Source organism: Cydia pomonella, chromosome 4, assembly GCF_033807575.1.
Source record: "Cydia pomonella isolate Wapato2018A chromosome 4, ilCydPomo1, whole genome shotgun sequence".
Classification (NCBI taxonomy): domain Eukaryota; kingdom Metazoa; phylum Arthropoda; class Insecta; order Lepidoptera; family Tortricidae; genus Cydia; species Cydia pomonella.
The window spans coordinates 22,612,503-22,638,530 of record NC_084706.1 but is presented as its reverse complement, the minus strand read 5'-3'; the positions used below and the strand labels follow the sequence as shown (position 1 = coordinate 22,638,530).

The window sequence follows — 26,028 nt, the reverse complement described above, 5'->3', positions numbered from 1 at the left end:
CTGTCAGAAAAACCTATCGAACCCATTTCAAGTATTTCTGCTAAATTGAACTAGCAAATATGGTTCGCGGCGAACATTGAATGGCTGTAGAAGGCGCGGAGAAATAAGTGCGAGGCATGAAGAAGGGAGATTTGCGATAAATGTTTCCAGGTCGTAAGCCTGGGTCCGAAAATAGTGTGCGCTTGTGTTGAGTTGAAGCCGCAGATTTATTTAGTTTTTTTAGAGAAAAATTATCGATATCGCGTATCTTAAGCAGAAGCCAGTGGAGTGTAAGCATGAGTCCGCCACCCACGAGGGCCGCCGCGGGCGCCTTGCGGCGAGACGTCTCGAGTACGAGCTACCTGTGTTTCCTAAACAACACTCCAGGCATTGGGGAATTACTGATGCAGATATCTGAAGGGTGTGCCGCAGCTGCCACTTGATAGGTCACATGCAAATTAAGATAGTGTCAAGTCGTGCTAGCTTGAAGTGAAGACGGTTGCGCTACTAATATGTTGCGACTTGCGATAACAGACATATATTATTAAACGCGGTACTGTTCGAGATTAACCACGTTCATTAACTTAATGAAAATCCTGACTAGTAGGTGACGAGGTATACAGTTAAGTAATTCTATTTAAACATAAATAAACATGTATTAAACACAATTACATCTGATTGTACATTTATATATTCAAACAGTATACTCGTGCGCGATTATCACACAATCAGTATTGTATGTAGGCAGTGCGGTAAGCGGAGAAGCCCGGCTCGGCTAGATAATCCCAGAAACGGACCCATGCGGCGCTTGTTGCTCACTAACTTATGACTTACGCATAACCACTGTTAGAAATAGGGTTTGAAAATCAAAAGTTCACCTTACAATACAGACAATAAGAGTCAATTCATAAAGGGCATTGGAGAAACCAATTTGACTCGCAAACGTGGGCGGGATTTATAACTATTTCATTTTGAAGAAAGTCAAGCAACATTTTGAAATAAATATAACTGCTATGCACAAGAAATAATTCCTTCTCGAGACTGTGGGTCGGCGAAATAACTGGTGCCCGAGACGTGTAGCTGGATCGGTAAAAACCTCCATCGCGTATGCCATCTGCAGAGTCGGGAGGACGATAAAAACGCTCGCACAGCGCATGCGAATATCACGTTACATCCGAGCCATACCAATGCTGTTAGCATCCGTTTACATTACACTAAATAGTATTAAGAATACACCGTGTTTTTTTTTTATCCGATAAATTCAAGGGTGCATTCCCGAGCTTAAATTAAGAAATTTTCTAAAAGAAACCGATATTCTAATTAACTTCAATTTGGAGATCATTTTTTTATTATTATTTGATAAGGACCCTACGAGAGTGTACCTTACCGTAGGGCCTGTTTACATATTGATTAGTGTTTAGTACGAGTTTATACATTTGCTATTTTTGAATTCTGTCGTCGAACAGAACTGGACGAAAAGAGGGATGAGCTGAAAACCCGACCACCAGCGGTTATCAGTTATAATTCTGTTGATGGTGTCCTCTCGTGCCCGTTGTACGCACGGGTCTTTGCCAACAACATCGGCTACGGCACACGAGAGCACATGAACGCCAACAAAGAAGTTGAAACAGTCGCCGTGGCCGAAAACGGCCAGGAGCATATATGTATATATACATTTGCTGCTAAACGCAAGAAAGCGATTCTCGGACGATCAATATTCGAAATATCATTGATATCAGGTGTCAATATTTGGCAATTTTAAATATAATGTCTGTGTTCCAACAAAGGTAATTAATACTCTTAACGAAAATAAAAATAAAAAACAATATTCATTATGCCATTTAGTTTCTTTCAATGTACTTAGCCATACCCCGAAGTTAACGGAGTTCAAAAAAAAACACCGAGGATGTCAGCGGGTACATATATTCGTGAAACTAGAACTAGCGTGACTATGTAAACGTGGGTAAAATTAATCTGAATGGCATTGGCAATGACACATGAACGCCGAAATTCAGCTTACACAAGTCACGATTGGCAAGGTCAATGTCGTCGCACAAAGATCGCGAAAGTGGTCCGTAGTTACGTAGGCCGCTCGGCGCGGATAATTGCAGCGTAATCGGCGTAATCCATCCAGCGCGACTGGGTACTGGTTTCCATATACGGCGCGCAGCTTGCAGTCGCATAGAAGAAACAGCTGACCGCCGGCACGCGCCGCGAATGCACATTAATGTAGCCACAAAAACACTTATAAAATCGAAATGTTAGTATGAAATATCGAACGAGTCTGTTGCAGGCTGGTTGCAGGCGCCTCGTTTATGTAATCGTGAGTGGGCAGTAAATCAAATATCGACATTAGTTCACCGGATAGGGATAATAGATTTCAGTTTATCAATTGCGCCTCTTTTTCACGGCAAGGTGCATTCTGTGAGGACTTTCATAGATAATTTATAGATACTTATCGCCGTCTATTATGCTTTTTCCTTCCTGTTAAATTGTTACCGCTTTAGAAAAAAGTTACCAGGACGCTTTTAAATGTTTTATAATGAGAAAAACCATGTCGACAACTTATCATCGTTATGCGCTGGTGGTCAAATATTTATGTTTTTTGTTTGGTATTGTCGACCTGTTTCGTTATAATTAAAGAGATTTAATTCAGTGACTGAATGATACGCACAAACATTACTATTTGGACCCTCGGAGCGTGGAGCAAATAACACAATGAGTGAATAGGAAAGATTTCATTGTCCCGTCCACATAGTACCGTGACATTTCTCCCCCGCAGCGTCGCAGCTGCCCTCTCATTACTGGAAGCGATCGAACTGCCATCGTAATTAGGTATTTATGGTTAATTAATTTCCACATAGCTTCATAATTATACGTCCTTTGAATTTTATTGACTAACTTTTTATAGCTTTCATTAGACTTCTATGTCAAAAGACATAATAAATAGCAGGTAGACTAGGTAGAGACTTTTTAAGTTGTTAGTGATCCAACCTTTGGTTAACGCCGCCGTGCAGTAACTAGCCGGCGCGAATTCTACGTTTAAAACGACAAATTCGAATAACATGAACTACAACATCTGTAATGTGAAAATTTACTTATTAACAATTCTTTAATTAATTTACATATTACAATAGTAAAACCTGACCAGTAATATATATTCACGCGCCATATTGCGGAATTTCATTGGAACTACATTTTTCATACTAAACTGAACTGTCACCCTATACATGAAAATAACAGCGCCCTCTTGACAATGATCATATATTTCTGGTCGGGCTTTACAATTAAATTGCTCAATTTATAGTTATTTAAATATAAGCAACATTGAAGATTAAGTCGCCTGATTAGCATTTTGAACATTAGTATCAACGCTTGATTTTCATTGTTATTTCATAGTAATCACGTGTACTGAATAATGTTTTCTATTTGTCTCTAAATACGATATTTACAGCAGCTGCTCATCGCACGTACGAGATCACTAATGGACATTAACTCGATAACCGGCCCGTCGAACGAAAAGCCCAACAAAAGAACATTTCATTTCATTGTTAATGGTTAGTTATTATTAGAAAAAAGGTGACAAATAAAAAAATAAGCAATAACAAAGTATAATAATTGTAGTTGACATGTTTTTTTATAAAGTAAATAAGTGCTTCGGTTTTTCATAGATAAATCGATAATTTCAATATAATTGCATGGTTTATCAAGTTCCCTTTTTTTATTCAGTTATAGCATTCATTATGTAAACCAGCAGGTGGTCTTAGGTCGTCGACTTTAGACCTATGGTGTGATCTGAGCTGAAAGGGCCTATGTAGGTGCCGATAAAAGGTTTATAAGCTTATTTAGCTTAGATAGGGTGTATGTTCTTGTCGCGTGCTTTAATGCTGTTATATCAGGCTGTGTAGACGATCTAGTATTATACATATTAGTATTCTATTAGTTAGTAGCAGATGTCGACATTATCTGTCGACGCTTGGCTTTTTACGGCATTACTGACACTAGCAACCGAATAAGTTTTTATATTAGATAGCTTTACGGATTTTCACATACCGATGCATTTTTATCATCTTAAAATTTATAGTGGTCACAAAAAAATAGTTATATTGGATTCAGATACCCAACAACTTTTATGACATAATTCCATGTTTGTAATGAAGAAGACTCTTATGTGTAAAGTCAGCATCAGTAGTATCGGATGAAACAACGCTCTCTTCGTTAGCCTGGGTATCTGCAACCATGGATTATTTTCCCAATAAAGGTATATTTCTCTACAATTCGCGTTCTAAAGTATCTTTCACCATTTTATTGTTCTATGTACATACATATTTTTGTTAAGCTATTATAAGATCGTGTCATTCACGATGACGCGCGAATTTGGCAAATCTCACCTGTAACGGCATGACAATACGAACCAATGCACGCGTCCTAGTGAATGACGCGATCTATATGTAGAGAATGGATCTTTTGGCGCGTAGTCTGATCAGTTACTTTTTATGCAGACCGTCTGCATATTTTTATCAAAATTTTACCCGTATTGCGTTTTTGTTTAGAACGTGCATTTAAATTGCGATTGGTAAAAAATACGCCTACAAAAAACGTCCTTTCAAAGTCAGTTGGAGCGGCAGAACCGCTGTATTTGAAAGAATAAATGCGAGAATTATAAGTTTGAGACAGTGCATTCATGTTATTCTTTCAAGCAAAAATTACTAAACGGAATAGGCTGTAATTTCACAAACAGCTAGTTAATAACATGCATTATAACTGACTACTTCATCCAGAAAATTATTTATTAAGGGGGTGAAATGGAGGGCGGAAGTTTGTACAGCTTGTTCTTTGCAGTATATCTATTTTATCCAGTTCCGTATACTTGTTGGAGTGTGTAAGTTCGATAAGACCTTACGGACACACAGGCTGGGATAAAGAGGGGCTATTAGCGAACAGGTCGCGTAGCTCTCCACGTTTATTGGGGACAATGCTTCCTAAACCGGCTGCAGCACCTGCTTGGGGACCCGAGGGGATCGGAATTTCTTTGAAAAGGGTGCTACTGGTTTATAAATTTATGGATTCTACAGCGGACCAAATTGGGTGAATTTTTGTCCAATTATATTTCGCGAAATGATTTATAATATATCGTTTCTCTTTAAATTTCCACCGTAATTCATGGAAGCTGAAATGATAAAATTGCACCAACAATAAACAACTAAACAAAATTTAATTTCCTTACAGAACTGCTAATACTAACGATACTTTTAGGATAAAACAGAAGTACCGTAAGGGGGCGTCCATTAATCGCGTCATATTGTATAGGGGGGTCAGCAAAAAATCACCAATGATCACCACAGGGGACGGGGGGGTATGGACACGTATCACGTGTATTTTTTTTTTTTCATCTGTGCTATACTGTATTATAGTCAATAAAATAAAAATAATAGTTTTCCGCCCTTTAATTAACCAAACTGTCAAAACACGTGTACTTAGGTTCATTTGTTAGAAAACTGTTCTTTAGTTATCGAAAAAAATACACGTCATATTGGATGGGGGGGGGGGGTCCTGAAAATATCACCAAAGATCACCATGGGGGAGGGGGGGGTCTAAAACAAGCCAAAAACGTATGACGCGATTAATGGACGCCCCCTAAGTTGTGTATTTATATACCCAGATACAGATACAAAAACTCTTGACTAATCAATCAACTACCTAATCATCCTGCTTTTGTGCTAAAATGACAGATCGCTTAGACAGATTGGGGCAATTAAACTGTTATTTTATTGTCTAATTTAATATCCAGATTTCGGTTATGTTATGTATTAAAAGTAGTGTCTGTGTTAACACACCCACGTTCCATATTAAAATAAAATGTTTTTGTTGGTGATGGAACGACTACCTTAAAGTTTCCTATATTGAGAAGAGGGGTCGGCAAACTTTTGAAACGAAGAGCCTACCACACAAAAAAATAAGGTTTTAGAAATGTCACACTTAAGTTAACAAAAGTCACAAAAGTTTGAGTTGTCTAATTTCTCATCAGGATCATTGGCGTCTTGAAGAGCCGCAATGGCAGGCCAAAGAGCCGCATAGCCCAGGTTTGCCAACTCCTGACCCTATGCTGCCTATGTTGACTAACAAATCATCACTCTACCTCTCTAAAAACCCTTCTCTTCTTGTCTTGAAGCATGCAACGTGTAATTCCCTACACAATCTAGTTGTTATTTGATATTGAAACATGCTAATTTTGTCCAGCCGATCATGAACCGAAAACTTATCCACTAATTGGTACCCCGATCTACCCACAACGATGGAGTTGCACATACATATACATCAGGGGGCATTGACGAAGACTGCGAACCACCTTGTATGCGTACCTACCAGTGTAAGGGTAATGTAGATTTCTGGTTAAAATTACAGTTTTTTTTACGTTTCTATTCGATTGTCGATTGACAAATCTACTTTCGTGCTAAAATTACAGATTTGGGCAGATTGGTTACTAAATTGAGCGATTGCTTTTTTACCGTCATTTTGATGCTTATAATAGCATAGATTGTATACACTAGGTTGGCCCAATGTTAGACATGCAAATTCCAGCAATAAAGTCACATTCCGGTTATGACCTGTTTTGATTTTAGCAGTCTGTGTATGTAGTCTTAATAGGTACTTGTACGAACGTCGCATCTCGTGTCGATCGATTCTTTTTTTTTATACACTCCGTTCCAATTGATTCGATTGAAACTATACTGGGTGAAATTATAAAAAGGACAAGGTCACAGCCGAGTACAAAGCTTTGTGAACACGGGACGGGGGGACTCGCAATTATAAACGGGCGAGGTGAGCCGATGGCCGGGCGAGGTGTCGAGATATGGCGATATTATCGAAGCGTTTCGTTTAACATTGCCCGATGGGTATTTAATTGCGGAATTTAATAAAATGATCAAGTCTGCGTGTCAGTGATTTATTTAAGTTTCAGGGGAGAGTTTCGGCCCAATTGTTGGTAGTCGAAAATAATTTTAGTGCTATCCTGGTTTGTTATTTATGATGGATACCCCAGTGCTTTTATAGTTTTATTTTACGTAGTATAGTTTTGATGAGCAGCGCCACGCGTGGTAAATTAAAAAACTAATTCCACCAAAATGCCGCGGCAAACTGCAAACGGCGCTGTTAATATCATAAGGTATTTTACAAAATGGAGACTTATCACAATTTAAGTCCGGCAATTTCACAAACGTGAAAACTGTGTATGTGCAATAAGATGACGTGTATTATAAATAACATTAAAGCAGAGTGTTATTGATTTTTTTTTATACAACCATCCTACTTTCCCTGAGAGAAGACGGAGGGAATTAAGAGGGAAGAATAGCATTGCGATTCTAACCGAACGTACGTACATTTTTGAAATAGAAACTTCTTCAACCTAATAAATAAAAACTATGTAAAAAAAAACAAGTGAAACCTATAAACCTAAAATATATTATGGTGAAGCGATCGATATCAAAATCAAAGTGATTTGTTAAGATTTAGTTAGTGGAAACCGTTTTCTCCCGAAATAAAAATTTCACCAAAATTATACGTACGTTGACGTTCGGTTCAGTACCCCTAGTGTAACTTTGACCGACATCATAACGTGACGAACGCGTTTGCGTTAAGTCTCATTTTGGATAGGATTTTGAGTTTCCAAAACGTCCCGCTTGGCGCGCTCTTTCTAAATCCAATACAAAATGAGACTAAACGCAAACGCGTACGTCACGTTTCGAAATCGAATTTATTTACACTAGGGGTACAGTACCCCTAGTGTAAATTTTATCGACATCATAACGTGACGAACGCGTTTGCGTTAAGTCTCATTTTGTATAGGATTTTGAGTTTCCAAAACGTGCCGCTTGGCGCGCTCTTTCTAAATCCAATACAAAATGAGACTAAACGCAAACGCGTACGTCACGTTTCAAAATCGAATTTATTTACACTAGGGGTACTGATCGCAAAGCTATTCTTCCCTCTTAATTGTAAATAATTACAACTTACATAGCCAAGTGGGGTAAAATGAAATCCCGGATCTTCACATAGTATACACCAACCTGTATAGGTATCTCGAATAAACGCCTAATGTGCTAATACTTAATTTCTCCAAGGATATTTATGGGGCCACGAATTACAATGAAGTACAATCATTTACCTGAAAACAAAACAAAAAAATAGTATAAGTATTTTCCACAACAATATTGTGAGTCAGAAGTGGTATTAATTGTCATTTTGGCAACCACACTGGCATTGCAGTGTCTAGGGCAGGAGTCACCAATTAGTTCCTTCGGGGGTCGGATTTTTTAAATAAAATGACCATTCTCGGACCGTTTCTACTTGAGTTTAATAAAGGAGCATATGTAATGTATTAAATAGGTCGGCGGTTCCGGATCCGGACCGCGGTCCGCTATTTATGTTGGTGACCCCTGATGGTCTAGGGTATAAGGACAGAGCTTACGGTAGTGCTGTAAGTTCATTGTCTGGTGATAATTATTAGATTACACTAATAATTATAAATGACCAAAAATTGGACATCTGTATAATGAGGTAAAGACATGCCCATTGAAATTTCATCAAGTATATTTAACTAACACACAAAAGTGTTGATTGCACTTACCCCAATTTTATTTATTCCCTTTCTACAGTAAACAAGAGGGATCAAGTGGTAAACAAGCCTACGTCACGCAGACAGGAATTGTTTCAGGGTCCAGGAGCATGAAATATTGATGCGCCTTTATGGCCGTCTACCTAACAGCTTTCAGCTCCACATTTGTATACATTTACATGCACGTCAAGATCTTGAGGTGTTGACACAAAGTTTGCAATTCGCATATCGACAACCATCGAGAGCATTCCACTTTTCAAATGCTACCTATAAACAAATAAATATTATAGGATATTATTACACAAATTGATTAAGTCCTACATTAAGCTCAGTAAGGCTTGTGTTGTGGTTACTTACACAACGATATATGATATAATATATAAATATTTATAAATACTTATAAATAAATAAATAAATAAATAAATAAATATACCAATTACTTTAAAAAAAAATTCTTTATAACACAGAAAAAGCGTTAAACGGTGCGTGAGTATAATTGTATGCATAATATGCTTCGTAAAAGGGTTATCGGCGTGTAATAAATTGTGGTGGACGTGTCATAAGATTATAAATGGCGACAATTTGAGGATCGATGTTTAAAATTTAAACATTCCTTAATTAGGTTCCTACCGATACAAGATATGATATTTATGGAGGTGTACTTTACAAAATATGCAACCAGCGCCACCTTTAAAAGTGTAGCTCCATAAATTACATATCTCGCATCTATATTACTTTATTTAAGCTTTTAAAAATACTTCACATGAGTATGTAAAAAACTGATCTTTTTGACGCATATGAAATGTGTGTTAAGTGTCTAATCTAATCCGTATGATATACATAAAAAGACGTTGAAAGACATTTTATTTACAATAACAGTATACATAATGGATATATACAGTGGTGTTACTATAACTAGCTTTAATCAAAAATAGGCCCTTGAGGCATTGTACCAAGGATGCTGGCGGCATATCCTCGTTTTATCGCAAATCGCAATGCCGATACGTTGTGCGAGGAAGCCGCCAGCTTTTCGGTCACCAATGCAGTTACGACAACCAGACGCTTCGCGATTTTTGCAAAAAACTTGTGCGAGCTGGAACCCCATGGACCTAGAGTTTCAACGCCAAATGGTAATACATACAAAATACATTGTTAAAGGAATTTTATTAATTTAAGCATTAGCAGTCAATTTACGTCACCCACTAACGATTATAAATACCACAAGATTTTTAAAATAATTTCGAAGTATGTACAATTGTACAAACAGGCATGTTAATTAGTGAGTATCGCCTTCATATAACAGAACGTAAAATCTCGTAGCAATCCCCAAGTGTAAAAAGTTCTACCACTCTGATTCCAATATCGATAATGGAAAACGGACACATTTTACAGACCAAACCGAGTTTACAATTACAACCCGAAAACTGTCGAGTCAGGCCGACAAATGACAATGGACGTGAAGAAGCAAAACTAAACAATATTACTGGTGACGGTTAGAAAAGAGAAGGAAACCATTAGGTTTGAAGTTAAAAAAAGTCTCCCCTCGTCGAGCATCAGGGGACTTTTAGTTCGCCTCTGTCTGTTGAATAATGTTTAAATAACATATCATGCTTGTATTCATTTTCACGTCATTGTTTCGTCATCCACATTGTTTTCATACATGCCGTATACATTCATTCAAAATTCAACAATTTCGGAATGTTTACGTCTCAGTCAATCGATCGGTAGACGCAACGAACAATAATAAAATATGGGGTCACTTCATATGAAAACGTCGGCATATGATCGATTTTATCAACGTCATAATGACAGGATAGGACTGAGCGTCTGTCTATTTCAATCAAGCGGCGGTGTCGAAGTGACATTTGCTCTATCATGTCGTGTCGTCGAAAAAAAAATAGTGTCTGGCTTTTTACTCCTCAAAGTCATAGTTAGCTGGTCGTGCAGGACTTGTAAAATTGGATGTAGACGTTATAAATGGATTCATAGTGGCCATGCACTTTTACAGCTGAGTGTACATTGAATCGGTCTCTAAACGTAGGTATAGGTACTTTTTTTGTAAGGTAATTTCTGAGCTGATACTGATCAAATTAGAAAAAAAAGTTAAAGATTCAATTCATGTAAGCATTCAATTTTGTAGTCAAGGAGCCTAAACTCAATCAAAACAGTAGGAGTTTCCTGTATACAAATTAAATTATGAAAGTATATTATACATTTTATTTGTATAGTTTTCACGATCATCATAAACAGGAATAAGGGTTCCGTTTTTTGCCATTTGGCTACGGAACCCTAAAAATAGGAGACTTATTTTTAATTTCATAATTAAAATCGTAGTTTTATTATCTGTATGTCACGTCACCGAAAATGAGGACACAGTTTTTTCTGGTGAGTGACGTCACTACAGCAGAAACAAGTACATTTGTAACAACGGCGAAAAGTTTGCACTGCACATTTGACGTTTCTTTGTTCCTGAACTGCTATTATGACGTCACAATAATGGCAGCTGCATTTTCGGCGCGAACATTTATTGTTTAAATTTTAAACAATTTTTCTTTCGATATATAGGCAATATTATTTTCAGGAACTAAAAATACCTTTTTTTTAATAGATGTACAGTCAGCGTCAAATACTTCGTAGCAGTCAAAGTAGCCAAATAGTTCGGTACACCATATATTTTATTTGGCTACTTTGACTGCTACGAAGTATTTGACGCTGACTGTACCTAGACTAGATATTTCGAAGGATAAACTGCACGCACACTCCTATAGATCGTATTATTGTACTAGTGAGCTTCTCTCTTATCCAATAGATCACGGGTTAATTTCAATTGAAAAAAATATTCATTTTACTCTTGTTACCTACAGATTCACTAAGAAAATTGATCTACACTCTGCACCGCATAGGATGGCAGCGCATTTATCGCCTGTCGTATTATACGTCACTCTCGCATTCACCTACTCATAAGAATTTGAGCGTGACGAGACGATAAAGATGCAGCCATCTTAGCCAAACGCAATGACAGCCAGCGATTATCTCGAAGAACGTAGAATTCTCCCAATTCTCGAGTGCCCGAGCAGCAGGAATGCAATTGGACAATGCGGCGATGTCTGCCGTGATCGATGGGATTCAATAAATTGTTGACTCGGCTCCCTATGCACCCGTATATTGCGACCTGAGGATAGCTTCACGCGTATAACTTCATTGTAATAAGACGATGTTGAATGATGACGATGAGACACAACAAATGCCGTCTTACACTAAAATATAAATACCTACATACTAAACTTATATATTAATGTATTGGTCTACCGTTTAATGTTAGTATAGTCAGCCACGGCCGGGCTGGTGGCTGCATGAAGCTGATTTGTATTATGTTAAGTAATAATGTAATTTAAATGCTAGTGTTAGTCCCAAAACAAAACATAACCACCTGGAATAAATGGTAGACCTAAGTTTATTCTCTACTGTACGCTGTCTAGGTCGCCATCCGATTGTCCAATTATGTGTCACTGCCCGGAGGGACGCTATAGGAACTTAAACTTTCTTGGTGTCTATCGTAGTAGATTATGATCGTGCAAATTTGAAACTGACTAAGCGAGAAACAATCGAATCGACGGCTTAAACCATCTGTATAAATAGTCTTAGCGAGCTGTTTGTTTTCGTGGCGCGGCTCCATTTGTTAGCCGTCCTTGCACGTCCTTTGACGAAAAAAGGATTACGAATTTGCAATACTAGACGTCTGGTGACGTCACGTTCGTGCGGCCCCGGGCCATTATCAGAGTTAATCGGTATGCAATTTAGATAATAGTGAAGGGGTACCCAGTCGGTCAGTAATTACAGATTTGGGTACCGGCGGCGAGACTGGTCCTGATCACAATCAATACCTACACCTATGTATGGGACAAATTGGTCTCGAATGATTAGTGCTTCGGGCCGGGTGTGCCCTAGGTCCGGGCTACGACACACACGAGATGAGCTTTGACCAGTGTTGTGAGTTATAACAATCGCTAACATAGCACAGGTAACAAACAGACTTAGGTTATGATCTAGAAGGCTGGCTCTCCTGTTCCTGTACTAGGTAAGCAATCCGATGATCGAATCAGAGCCCGACTACTTACTTTGGGCGCTGAGAGGCTTTAGACGTCAAGTAGATAAGGGCACCTTCTCGGAGGCTTTATTTTATTACCTAAGTCACTAGACTAAGGACCACTATTGAATATACTAACTCAATAGTGGGCCAAGTAAACTGCAGACTGGATACCACATATGTATAGTGCTACGTCACGGCAGACCTCGAAGGATATAGCGGCACGATCACGTCTTCCGAAAGGGTTGGTCTAATATTTAGACAGAGACGCGTGGAACAAAGAGAGCCTTTTCCCAGCAGTAGGAAATTACAGGCTATTAATAAATAAATAAAATAACCTAGTATAGCGCTTATGATATACTTTACTATTGATATACGGGGATAACTTAATCATCAATCTAGTATGTAGCCCAGGCATCAGTCCCTGTCAATGTTCAACCCCATTGATAATTGATAGTGCAGCATATGTGCAAGGAAAATGTCAGATGTAAAATAAACTTGGACTCAGCAGGTGTTTGTCCAGCACCTGGGCGCTATAGCGATGTCGTTTCGTTTTATAGCACACTCGATATTGACCGGGCGGAAAGTGTATTGAAATATTTTCTTGAATTAAACGTCGCGCGTCGTGTTGAATTATTAGTGCAAATTGGTATTTATCATTATTATCATCGACACAGCGTAGGGCCAAGCTAACTCTGCAGTCTGCGCCAACGTTAAATTCGTAGAAGAATATGGCACTTCCATATTTTCACGCTGCAAAGTATGAGCGGAGTTATTAAACGTATGAGTAAAAGATGACATCCCCTGAATATCGTCAAGAAAATGGAATCCTCTGTCAAAAATAGGTCACTTCTAAAATAAATCTTTTGAGGATGGATACTTTTTGCTCAATAACGTCCAAAAAATAGCCATTATTACATTCAAAACAAATCTAAAAGAACCGCAATTAAAGAGAGAAAAAAAAAACAAAACAGCTACAACGACCTCAAGACTTTGACGGCTAATCAATGTTAGAAGTTTTTTCATAGAATGTAGATATAGCATAATTCCAAACGCTTGTCAAGCGCGAGCGAGTCTTAGTTTAGATATAGACCAATAGTAATAGCGTAGGTACCCCGTAGTTGCTACGGAAGTCGAATTCACGTTACACTGGTTTTATACAAAAACTCGCTTCGCCTGCACTGTCAAACCAACCGGAACACAACCTGTTTCGTGTACATCATCGTCATCACATAACTGACCATGGTTAGACCTTATATCGTTGCAATAGGGTATATAAATGGCAAGTTAAAACTGTGTCTACATTGGTATAAATAGTTTGTGCCGTCCGTCACTTAGACGGGCCAGTCGATAATTGCATTAGCGGAAAACCGGCTTGTTCTTCACTTGCCCTTTGACTGCACTGATTCTTACTGACGCGTCTGGCCGTGTAGTATAGTCAAGTTAACGAAAAGTATGGAAGTAAGTCGTGTAGTCGTGCTTTTTTTGGATTCGTTAGATGGCGCAACTAGATTATTTCCCCCGAGTTGCACCGTTTCTATTATGTACGGAAGACCGTTAAATTTTAGGTATAAACTATAAAGTGCCGTAATTTTGGAGTAAATTAAAAGCTATTGGGTTCAAGCTAAGTAGTGTATAGAGTACACCTTGGTGCATAGTATATCTTAATTAAAAAGATGTGCAATGTATGATACCCTAAAAAAATTTTTTTTTTCGATTGCGGCTCGAGGATAAGTCAGTCGGTTGGTGCAATCTCAAGTTAAGCTTTTTAAAGCATTATAAACATTCAGTTAACTTTGCACGCCTGGGCAAATTATGGAACATGTATTTTTAATTATTTTGTACATTGTGCTTCGGGGGAAATTAAGAGAGACGTGAAAATTTTAAAAACGGTACTTATCTAAAGACACTACATTTGCACTAAATAAAAAATAGATTTTTTTTACCGGAAGTTTGTCAAAAAGTAAATAGAATTAATCGCAACGAACTGCAAGCGAAGATGGTTGCCGCACACGGTGCGGGGCGCGCGGGGCGGGGAGATAGCGCAGCGCGCAGCTAGGGTTTGCAATATCCGACAATTTTTCGGATCCGGATACATAGAAATAGGATATCAAGAACGACTGTCAAACTTCAAAAGTGCGACCAAAAATGAAATGCAAGTTTGTGCGTAAATTGTCTATGTGAGATCAAAAATAGTGATGTCATGTTACAACATATTAATAATCTATCGGTGTTTGACCGCTTTATCGACTACTTATTCAAATGTGTTTGATTGTATAAAAAAATGTTATACGAGTAGGTATGAAGTCGCTTCCCTTAGGGTCATATAGGGCCCAAAAGGTGCCTTTGATGAAACCAACACCATATTTTAGTATGTTGTTAAGCATGTTATTTTGACAAAAAAACCATCGGGAGACAGTTTTTAACGTGGTTAAGTCACCAGTTATGACGTCATCAAAATGGCCGGTGCCGTGTTCAGAATATTGCGTATACCACAGAAAGTATATTACATGTAAGCTTGTGTGGGGTGTCATAAAAAGCAAAATTAAATGCGCTACAATATCGTTTATACATTTGACCTTGTAAGTACCATAGTTTGCGAGAAATTTTAAGTTTTATTTAAATTTTCCCGAAAAAAAATCCGTTTTTTTTGTTTTCATCAACTTTACTAGTAACTTTACAGGAAAACATTGTATCAAGATATGAATGCTACATTAGTAAGCTATTAAATTCCATTAAAATTTTGAAAATCGGTTTATAAACAAGCAAATTACACTATTTTTGTTCCATACCGGATGACACCACCAAGAGTCGGATGGCTGTTTTAATACAATTTGCAAGGCAAATGATGTTTAAGTAAAGGTAACTTGCTGAACGATATTTATAGTAAAGTAATATTTTCGATAAAAGTATTATTATCAAAATTAAGAATACTGAGATCGTTTAATTGCTAATTAAAGTTACACACTAATTAAACAATTTTATTTTTAAATGTTATATTGTCCCAGAGCATGCACCTTCGCATGCGCAAAGCATAGTGTATTTAAATCCGTGTTTTACTCACCCACACCCTGTACAGCGTTCTTTGCACTTGCAAGACAATAGCTCCTTGCAGCTGAGACTAGCATCAGGAAGGGTTTTCTACAAAGAGGTGTACGCTGGTCCATCATTTTTCTTTCGCCAAGCCTAGTTGCAAGAATCTAGCATTTGTGGGTCGCTATTCAGGTAAATTGGTCCCAATGTGGGTCTGTTAAGCCCTTTTTATATGCTGTAAGAGAGCATCCTGTTGAAGGAATATACTCGATCGCTCTGTTTTTAGGGTTCCGTAGCCAAATGGCAAAAAACGGAACCCTTATAGATTCGTCATGTCTGTCTGTCTGTCCGATTATTTCCTAAACAAGATCCTCCTCGCAGTATTTACATTACCTATTTGTGTCACTACTGGGTGTCACTACTATATGTAGGGTTTGCAATTAGAATATTGTGATATTTTAATTATTCGAATATCCACCAAAATAAATATCCGAATAAACGGATTTAAATAACACAGAAATAACGTTTTTAACTATGTTTTAATACAATGATATTATCCCAACCAATTTTAAATGATTAGGTACTTGATTATTATAATAGCTAACATAATGTTATCTCTAAAACCGTACTTAATAAGGAGGGTTTATATCTGGATTAGCTGGTGCATAGTTGGAAATACATCCAATGCCTCACCTCGTGTTCATTCGTCATGAAATACTAACTATGAAAGCAATACTTACTTACTTCACTGGATCAGTGACCCAAAAAGAATCTTGGCCTTTGACACAAGTACAACGTCACTCTGCTCTATTCTGCACCACTCCACGCTAGTTGGATACTCCGAGGGCGTTTTAGGGCTACATCGCTCCTATCTTCTCACAGCCCGATTCTCTCCCGTCCACTCCAAGTGACCAAGTCTGCGAAGTCGTGCGGCTATAATCTCGCTAATTATATTGGGTGCCGCAACTAGCTACTCTAGCTCCCTATTTTTCCTACGCTTTCATCTTCTCTATCTTCATCTCTGATAGGTCCCAGAATATTCCGCCAGAATTTCGTCTTCTTAACTAAGAACTTGTTCTTTTTTTTCTGATTCAGAGTCCAAGTGTAATACTTACCGATGCCATTCATCAAAATCTAATTATTGTCTTATAGACTTGAATCATGGACAGTCTACTGATCAGCTTGGATACTAGAACTCGGTGAAGCGCTGCTGAGCATCTTAGGGCATTTTGGATTCGAACATCTATCTCCTCTTCCCGATTACTTTAGGTAGGTCTTTTCTTTTCGATCTGCGGTGGCAGCATGGTTCTATTTTTATCACTTGTCACTATGCCCTTCATGACAAATGATAAAGAGCCGACCATCTTAGCCCTATTCATTTGGAGATATTCTAGTGGTTGATTATCAGACCAATTTTCTCTCCTTCCTACTCTACTATCCTAGCCTTGGCCTCCAGGTCGCTTTTGTTTTGAGCCTATAGCCCCAAGTCATCAGGATATCCAATGATCTAATGTTTGCATTAAGCAATATTCGCATTCATTGTATAAAGTTACTGCGTGACATGATGTACTTATCAAAATTGATGTGCTGTTAGTATTTGAATTGCTTAAATATATGAAAATACTATATTTAAATGACAAAATTATTCATAAATTTCATTAGAAAATTGTTTCGGTTATAGGTCAATAACCATATTTAACGGATCCGTAATATCCGGATCCAATGACCCGCTAGATCCGGATCTTATAGTTGACGGATATCCGGATATTTCGGATATCCGGATCTCAAACCCTACGCGCTGCGATTGTTCCGAGACAGTTTGTTTGACACTTTTGACGGGCAACGAGCACAAATCTTTCTTCTGGCATTAAAACGGAACTATTGTTTTAAACAATCATTGAGTGAACTAAGTAGCCTAACGTTTTCGTAAGTATATGGAAAAACGCGATTTTTCGAATTTAACAAACATTGAGCGTACCTGTATTTAATTTGTTGACTGTCTGTCTGCATACTCAGAAACCTTTTACGAGAGGTATGGGCATTGTGAATGTCATCGCGCTCTGTGTAGTAGGGCACAGCACAGCGGATGTCAATCCAGATCTAGAGCAGAGCCCAACTGGGGAAGTACCTCCACCTTACAGAAAATCGCAGCCAAATAACACTAGACCCTACTCATAGTGTTGTGTTCCTGCCGGTGAGGAAGGTTGCCAGAGCTCAACGAGGGGCGGGAGGGGGTTAGGGTCGGCAACGCGCATGTAACTCCTCTGGAGTTGCAGGCGTACATAGGCTACGGATACTGCTTACCATCAGGCGGGCCGTATGCTTGTTTGCCACCGACGTAGTATAAAAGAAAAAAAAAATCATACTATTTTTGCAGTAGGTACATGCCACTACTCGTGCCTCAAGAGCCGTGCTTCGTCGGTGCATCTACGCGCGTTCCTTCTCTTGCCACTAATCACGCGCTTGTCGCTTCTGTGTATTTATTGCTCTACGTTTTTGGTACTTGATTACAAAACTGCATGTTCCGTATAAAAATGCCAATTTTTTATGGGGTGCGAATGTAAACAAAATCAAATGAATATGATTGCATCAATTTCCAATAGTATTAAAATTTCCCCCGAAGTACAACGACAGTAAAACATGAAAAACTACTTTCCGGGTGTCGCACCCTGGTGCGAATTTGACATTGGATTTAGATATTTTTTCTAATTATTTACTCAATTTGCACCGAGTACATTACTTTCCCCAGACCCGCAATAGCCAAAATAGATTTTATTGTATGTTGTTTTTTTTTTTTACCTGTTCCGTAGCTTAAATTAACATAAATAACACGTGCGAATTTAGATATAAGTGTTGTAAAACGTACGCCAAATTGCACCGAGTACACCTTTTTTCTCTTCTTAGTTATAACCATTACATTATTTTCAGCCGATTTCACCCCTTTCCGGGGGGGTGAATTTAGTAACGATTGTATAAAGTTCGATTTTTAGCCCATACAAAACAATCCGTAGTGATTTTATTAGTCCTTAGAATTAGTTCCTGACTTTAGTGAAATTTGAGTTAATTTGACCGTACTAGTGTGGGTGTGAATAGATAAGGGCACTAAAACGATATTCGTGTCCTCTTCTAACCAGTAGGGGAAAAGTTAGTGCAGGTGAGACGGGGAGCGAGGTTTCGAATTTCGTGTGCAAGTAGGTGCAAATGTCGTGTTGTACTCGTAATGTGAGAATCGACAAGGAACGCGCATCCAATGGCAATATACACTCAAGTACAATGAATACGGGTCGTTTTGTATGTAAATATTCCTATAGTGTCACCAGTTTATGTTGCTCTTGAGAGTACGATCAAGACGCAATGTATCGTTCACATCGTCAGTGATCGTTTACAATGTGCAAATGGTTGCACAAGTCTGAGTTTACGACGCATAACATTACTACCGCCTTACATATCCAATGTATATGCATTTGAAAACTGCTTCAAAATTGTACTTTACTGTACGAGAATAAGGTATACAATTGAATGAGTTTTTAAATGCATATTAGTTGAATAAACATTTATCGACTTGTAATGTCGCTTCATTGGAGATAGAATAATTTATAGCAGATTATGCTTTGACCATTCACGTAAGTTGACGACATCAACACGGAATTAATCAATATTCAGACGTTTCCCATGTTTACATAATAACGTTATAAATAATAACCACCTCTAAATATACAAAAAAAAAATGGGATGGGACTAACCCCGAAACTGTGATTTGTGTTTCATATTTCAACGGATCTGATGTCGAAGATTTATAGGGCAACCAATTTGTGTATTTTTTATTATATGATATCCATTTTGATATCCTGCGTGATTTGATTATAATGAATTTTAATGAAATCCTGGTTTTAGACATAAAGTAATAAGAAGTGGTAAATATATCTGGCAGGATTTTACTCATATTTTGCCGCACACATTTTGCAGGGTTATATTTAAAGAGCACAAAAAATACTTCCATATTTGTCTCCATCCATAACTATGAAGCAATCTGTCGTTTTTGATTAAATTTCGCATTCTATCCATTTTAATCATACTCGTTGTTAAACATAAGCTTGTCTCTTTCTCTTTCCGTGTGCTCGTTAGCACGTGCACATTTCTCGCTTGCCTATGCACAACTAGGCGGTCTTATCGCTAAAGAGCGATCTCTTCCAAACAACCTTAAGGTCATAAGGTCAGCAGGGAAGTGCGTTTCAGCATAGCAAACACCTTTAAGTAAATAGCGAGTCTCTTGCCTTCTTTGCCTGGTGCCTGTATTTCTAGAGTAGTTGCATTTGCCCTGACTTGTGCAACATGTGCAAGCCACGATAGATAACGCATAAATCTAAGTAACAAAGCAGGTATAGGTATCGAAAGCCAGAGCCATCCAAGGTTGTTCACATTCCACGTTCACTTAGACCAGGAATTACTGCAAACGCTGGCCGCATATAGTCTAAAGTCCAAAGAACTATCTGCGAATGCATAGCTGTGTTATGTATTGTCCGGTCAGGATATACTGGTAATACGTTGGAATACATGGTTAGAGCCTAGACTTGCGTGACCCGCTCGGGACGCGATACACGATCTAAGAAAATGCAGCGAGGTACCGCTAGTAAATAATAATGAGGTATTACAGTAGGTAAAAGCTTTAAAGATAAGCCGTGATTGAAAGTTTGTGTTGATTTTGATTTCATAAATACAATGAACATGCAGCTCCTAATTATCTTTTGCTGATAGGTACGTTAAAACGCCGTCTTTGGACACAGGCCTCCCTATTCATTTCCCCAATGCTATCTGCATTCAGTTTTTGTCGTCCTTGTTTCTCATGAATAGTTTGCCACGAAGGCGGGTGTTAGCGGGTTTCCACTTAGAAGATCGTCTCGAAAAACGCTCCTTGCAATGTGCTCTGCCCGTATCCACTTACTAGAATTGTTTGCATGGGTGTCAGTCTGTTTCGATTCTAACATAACGATACCTGTAGACGAGGACATCTAAGTATGTATCATAAAAATATTTATTTCACGTGCGAAAGGGTACAAGTACCTACCCTACAGAAGACACCGCGTAGATTCCTTTTGTCCGTTTGATTCCAAGTCTTACCACTATTTGCTGAACAAAGATAAACAGTTGCTTCAGAAGTCCAGATTCAAAAATAAATAAAGTCTTTTTTGTTAACCCTTTGAATTTTTTCGAGGATTACTAGGGTATTTTTCTCCACCGAATAAATGAAATTGCAAATAATATTTTCACATAAGATTCAAAAACCGCATTTAGTACGAAGACACGACCGTCTCCTATGTTTTAGAGAGTTTATTTTTAGGAGTTCAGCCCTAGTACTTACGATGACAATGACGCTCAAGGTTCGAGCAGTAAAAATATAAACAATAATGAAAGTTGAACGACCAACGATGACTCAGATTCTACCTGCCCATATATTTCATATTGCCTTTTGAGCGCGAGTCGTCAGCTTACTTGAGCCAAAGTAACTTTATCTTGTTACTGGTTGCATCAGTCTTCTTTTTATTGGCTTCACTCTTTAAATGTGTGTCTTTTATATCATTTATTCTCCTTCAGCATACGCACCCTGTTGGGTATATATATATATACGCTTCTAGAATTTTCTTCCATGGAGCCCGATTTGCTGTTTCTCACCTCCTACATTCTTTTAAACACCATCTTTTTAAGTTTCCATCTGAGTGGAGATTTGTGATTCGATAGGTCCAAACTACATTATAGCTCTTAAATTAAGCACTCAAGCAAAAATTTGTGGCGGCTATAACCGCCCTTTAAATAATGGGATGTACTAAGCATTTTCGAGTAATCGGTTAAAACATTTTTCTAACAAATTATGCTAATATTGTGCGCCAAAGATCCGTAAGAACTTTTGACTGAGCTATATACTCGGCGAGTGAGTGGAACTGTAAACTGTAACCCTGACCGGACTTGTAGTTTTATTATTCGATGCTCACAGGGACTGGTATTTCGTCGACACCGATGGTAATGACTTTAAATTCCGAATCGGGCCGATTCGTTTCCAATGTGATAGCGAATTTCTGATAGGGATGATGGATCGATAATGGTTTAGGCATATTTTCGATTGACTGAATAGATATGATTGTTTTCGAGTGTATGTATGATTGCATCAGTTTCTACGTATTGTCAGGAATTTACGTGTTGCGTGTGATGACGTACGATTAAATTTTTGTATCAAAAACACTTGAAACGCGACGCGATGTAAAGTGTCGACACGAAGACATACCACCAATGCCGGATTTATAGGTCTGGAGGCCTCGGGCAATAAAGGAGTGGAGGCCCCCTGGTCCCAAATTTTTTCCAAATAAAATGGTAAATTTTCCGAATTCTCTATTGTGGGGGTCCCTCTTTTGTGGAGGCCCGGGGCAGTAGCCCCGGTTGCCCTCCCCTAAATTCGGCCCTGCATACCACTACTGAGCAAATGCCTCTATCTTTTTCTTCCATGTATCCCGGTCTTAGGCAGTGTCTCACCAAGGGGTCTAGCTAAGGTGGCAATCGTTTGTATGACAACGAAACGCTACCTGGCCGCCTAGCCAACGTGCAAACCGCTTACGCTCCGTAGCGATCGAAACGCAACTGTCAGTGTCGCGCTAATATGGAAGAGTGATAGAGAGACACAAAGCGTTTCGTTGTCTAAGCGATAGCGATTGTCACCTTGGCTAGGCCGGCTGTCTCTCTATCGCACTATTATAGAAGTGATAGATAGAGAGACAGATAGCGTTTCGTCATCTAAGGTCTACAGCGACGATATCCGATTTTTTCGTCTTAATAAACAGATGATCAGGTCATGTGGCAAACATTACCGGCCCAGTCACATTAAGCCTAGCATCGGTTTCAGTAACATTTCATTGCAAAACCCAAAAGAGCAAAATTTGATTTATTCTCCTTTTACTTAAATTCTTTGTGCAACAACTAAATAAATCATAGATGTGTATATGTGTGTGTAAGTGTCGAAACCCAGCAGATATCAAATTAATTTATTATAGCTTTACTGCATAATTAAAAATGCCGTATGAAATGACGTACGCACATAGTTAAAAACATATACTAGTAGTATTGTATAGATAGAGATAGGATATATTGATTGACATTTTTATCCAAGTGTAAACTTTTTGTCTAGCCCAATAGTTGAATGGTGAAGAGTACTAGAAGGGATCAACATGTCTTGTGCAATAATACAATATTAAACATAAATATTCATGCGATTTAGTGAACAAAATCAGATGGTCCGTATATTGAGTGTGCCGACGCATACACGGTGCGGGTAGGGTTGCCGATTGTACGAATGAAAAATCCATTAACCGACATTATACGACAAAGCCTGTATTCCGCTACAGACATCTAAAGCGATTATAATACATTTCTTTCTTGTTAAATTTCTTATTATTTATTTTGTTAAGACATTTTTTTCTTATTAATGATATTTAGTAATGTTACAGTGTAGTTAGATTTTGTAAGATGCCCGAGATGTCCGAATTGTAGGAAGAACAAGTAACAATCGGACACTGGAATAATTCCAATTTTGTATTTTGCTACATTAACACCAATAATAAGTATTTGTTTTTCATAGAGTACCTAAAGTACAGTTGTAAACATGTGTCATGTCCAACTGCAGTCCTGTTAAAATCTTGACATGTCTGGACAAATCCTGACACATGGCAACCCTAGGCGCGGGCCAATGCGCCCGCGCTTCTAATGACAGGGGGCCGCGGCGCGGGAGAGGGGCGACCGGTCGCGGACCGCGCTGTGGTAAGCTATCCCGAGCGGTTTGTAGGTTAGGGTCGATGAAGAACATTTAGTTTAGCTTAGAGTTGAACAGTTACCTCCCTAAAAAAATGTGAGACAAGCCCTCAAGGCAACGACGTCAAACATTATACTGTGTATAAATTTAAAGCACGCTCAATGTTAATTTTCAAGTCGAATTTAACTATCATAATTACTAATAAAACCGCTGTTTTTATATAATACAGCCGCAAAATACAAGACACACCGAAAAAATCTGTGATTCTGCATAAAACTTAAATAAAGACCGAAAAAAGTTAGGGAAGCATACTTGTAAATAATGTAGGAGCTATCGAAAATAACCTAAAAAAACACAAATAGATTATTTTTCCTAAAAAAACCTGCCAAACGAACGAAATACTTAACTACAATGAAAAATAAGAATGTCATATTATTAATGTAACATCACGCATTAGCTCATTCACATTTGTAAATTTTATAAATTTGGCATATACAAATATCACAACACCTGACAGACAGCTTTAAACTAGTTTAAATCAGAAATCGCGACGTAAGAAGCAAAATCTAGAACAGCAATATGGAAATACAACCATCGGGGCACCTAATTTATATACATTACAATATATATACAGACCAAACGGCATGTTCAGGCGAAGTAAATATTTAACCGTAGACAGTGGTGCGTCATTCTAATCGTTGTTCTGAGACTCTTAAAAGCTTCAGACGACTTAGTGCTAATTCAAAGGAAAGGTGTACCCTGAAGGATTAGGTTAGGTTACTGACCTCGGTTCGCTTAGAACTCGCCACGCACTACCAATGAGAACACATACATAATAACAGCGCGAGCAGGTTACATACCTCCGCGCGCCCGGGAACCCGTTCGCTGTCCCTCGACTCGCCCGGTTAGAACTCCTAACTTTTTTTTTTCATTTTACTGTTCACCCTTTGTGGCTTAGGCTCGCGTGAACGCCCTGCCGTCGTTTCGTGCTGCCTGGCTGTTAAAAGTTTCGCGCTAGTTTAAATTGCACTTTATAGAATTTAGTACTAACTAGTGTGGATTTAGTTGCTTTATGCACGAAACCGTTTGTATTTTTTTAAACCTATGGTTTTGTGGCGAGGAAAATTACAAGTAACTATCTATTTTCTGGGGAAGTGGAGACACGACTACACGACAAATGTTCATCTCTTCCTGTTTGTTACTTAGAATGTGAGAGAGAAATAGCCGTATATAATAGTGTCGCACGGCAGACGAAGTCACTTTTTTTTAACGTCTACAAACTTACGATATATTTATGAGATATATTTAAATATATAGAAGGCTGACCAATCTCAACCAACTATGATATTAAATCAGAAATAGTCGGTATTACTTCGGAATAATTATATTAATTGTTATATTGGCCAAAAACGCCTCCGATGTGAATTTAATTTGTACTATAATTTCCCGTATTCGTTTCTCGAATAGTCTGGGAAACCAATGACAATTTAGAGAAACTCATCTTGTAATTATGATCACAGGAAAAGATCTTCCTTGTCGTATCCTCATGGCTGAGGGACGTGACGACTATGGACACTCTCAACCAGTGCTCTCCAAGTCGCTCTATCTGTTTGCACCCAACGTGTACTTAGTTTATTCGGCCATCTGAGCAGGACAGGGCCAGATAATCTGGAAAAGCTCATAATCATTGGCCGCATGGCAAGGAAGCGTATGGACGACATGGACGTATAGTCATGTGTTGGGGGGACAGAATAACGTTAGAGACAAAAACACCATTAAATGCATACACTGGGCCCAAGATAGGAGAAATGTATAGATACATAAACGGAATTAAATTGATTCCAGTTATTTTTAATATTTCTATCAACTCGATATTAGCTAGGTATAGTAGGTTAGGTATGTCATGCAGTTACACAAGATAACGAATGTCAATAAAGTTCAAATACCTACCTACTTATCGTTTTATCGATCGAACTTTTAGTATCGTTAAATTCCTTAAATTATTTCTTCTAGTGTAAATTAAAAAAATATGATGTAACTAAACATAAACATAAGTGATTACATATCTTAGTGCACAGCATAATGTGGATGTGTATTTAAGTTGACTGACCTCTGATAAATATGTCAAGGAACTGATATGTGCTTAAAGTACAGTTTATAAGTATTCTTACTTAGTGGATATTATTATCACTTTATAAAGTATAAAATTACACAACAACGGGGGCAGCATGGTTGCATTTTATCACCTGTCACTATGCCTGTTACTTTCGCACTTATATACTTGATAGAACGTGACAGGCATGGTGACAGGCGATAAAAATGGCACACACTGCCCCCGCAGGTACATACACGATGTGTTCTTTCTGAAGCGTGCTAATTTAACTTTTGAAACTTGATTTTTTTAACTATAATTAAGGTGTAGTAAGTTCGCCAACAGAGTTTTTGAAAAACCTTAGTAGAGCCAAAGAGAATTTATTGTAATAGAGAAGTAGCCTAAAAAAAAGTGCCCCTTAGTTTGACATC

General features: G+C 38.2%; 1 protein-coding gene across 1 annotated transcript in view; it reads right to left on the bottom strand.

Moving 5' to 3' along the window:
- LOC133517308 (zinc finger protein jing homolog) overlaps positions 1 to 26,028 on the bottom strand; it is a 160,384-nt gene that overhangs the window by 126,115 nt on the left and 8,241 nt on the right. The window lies entirely within an intron of this gene.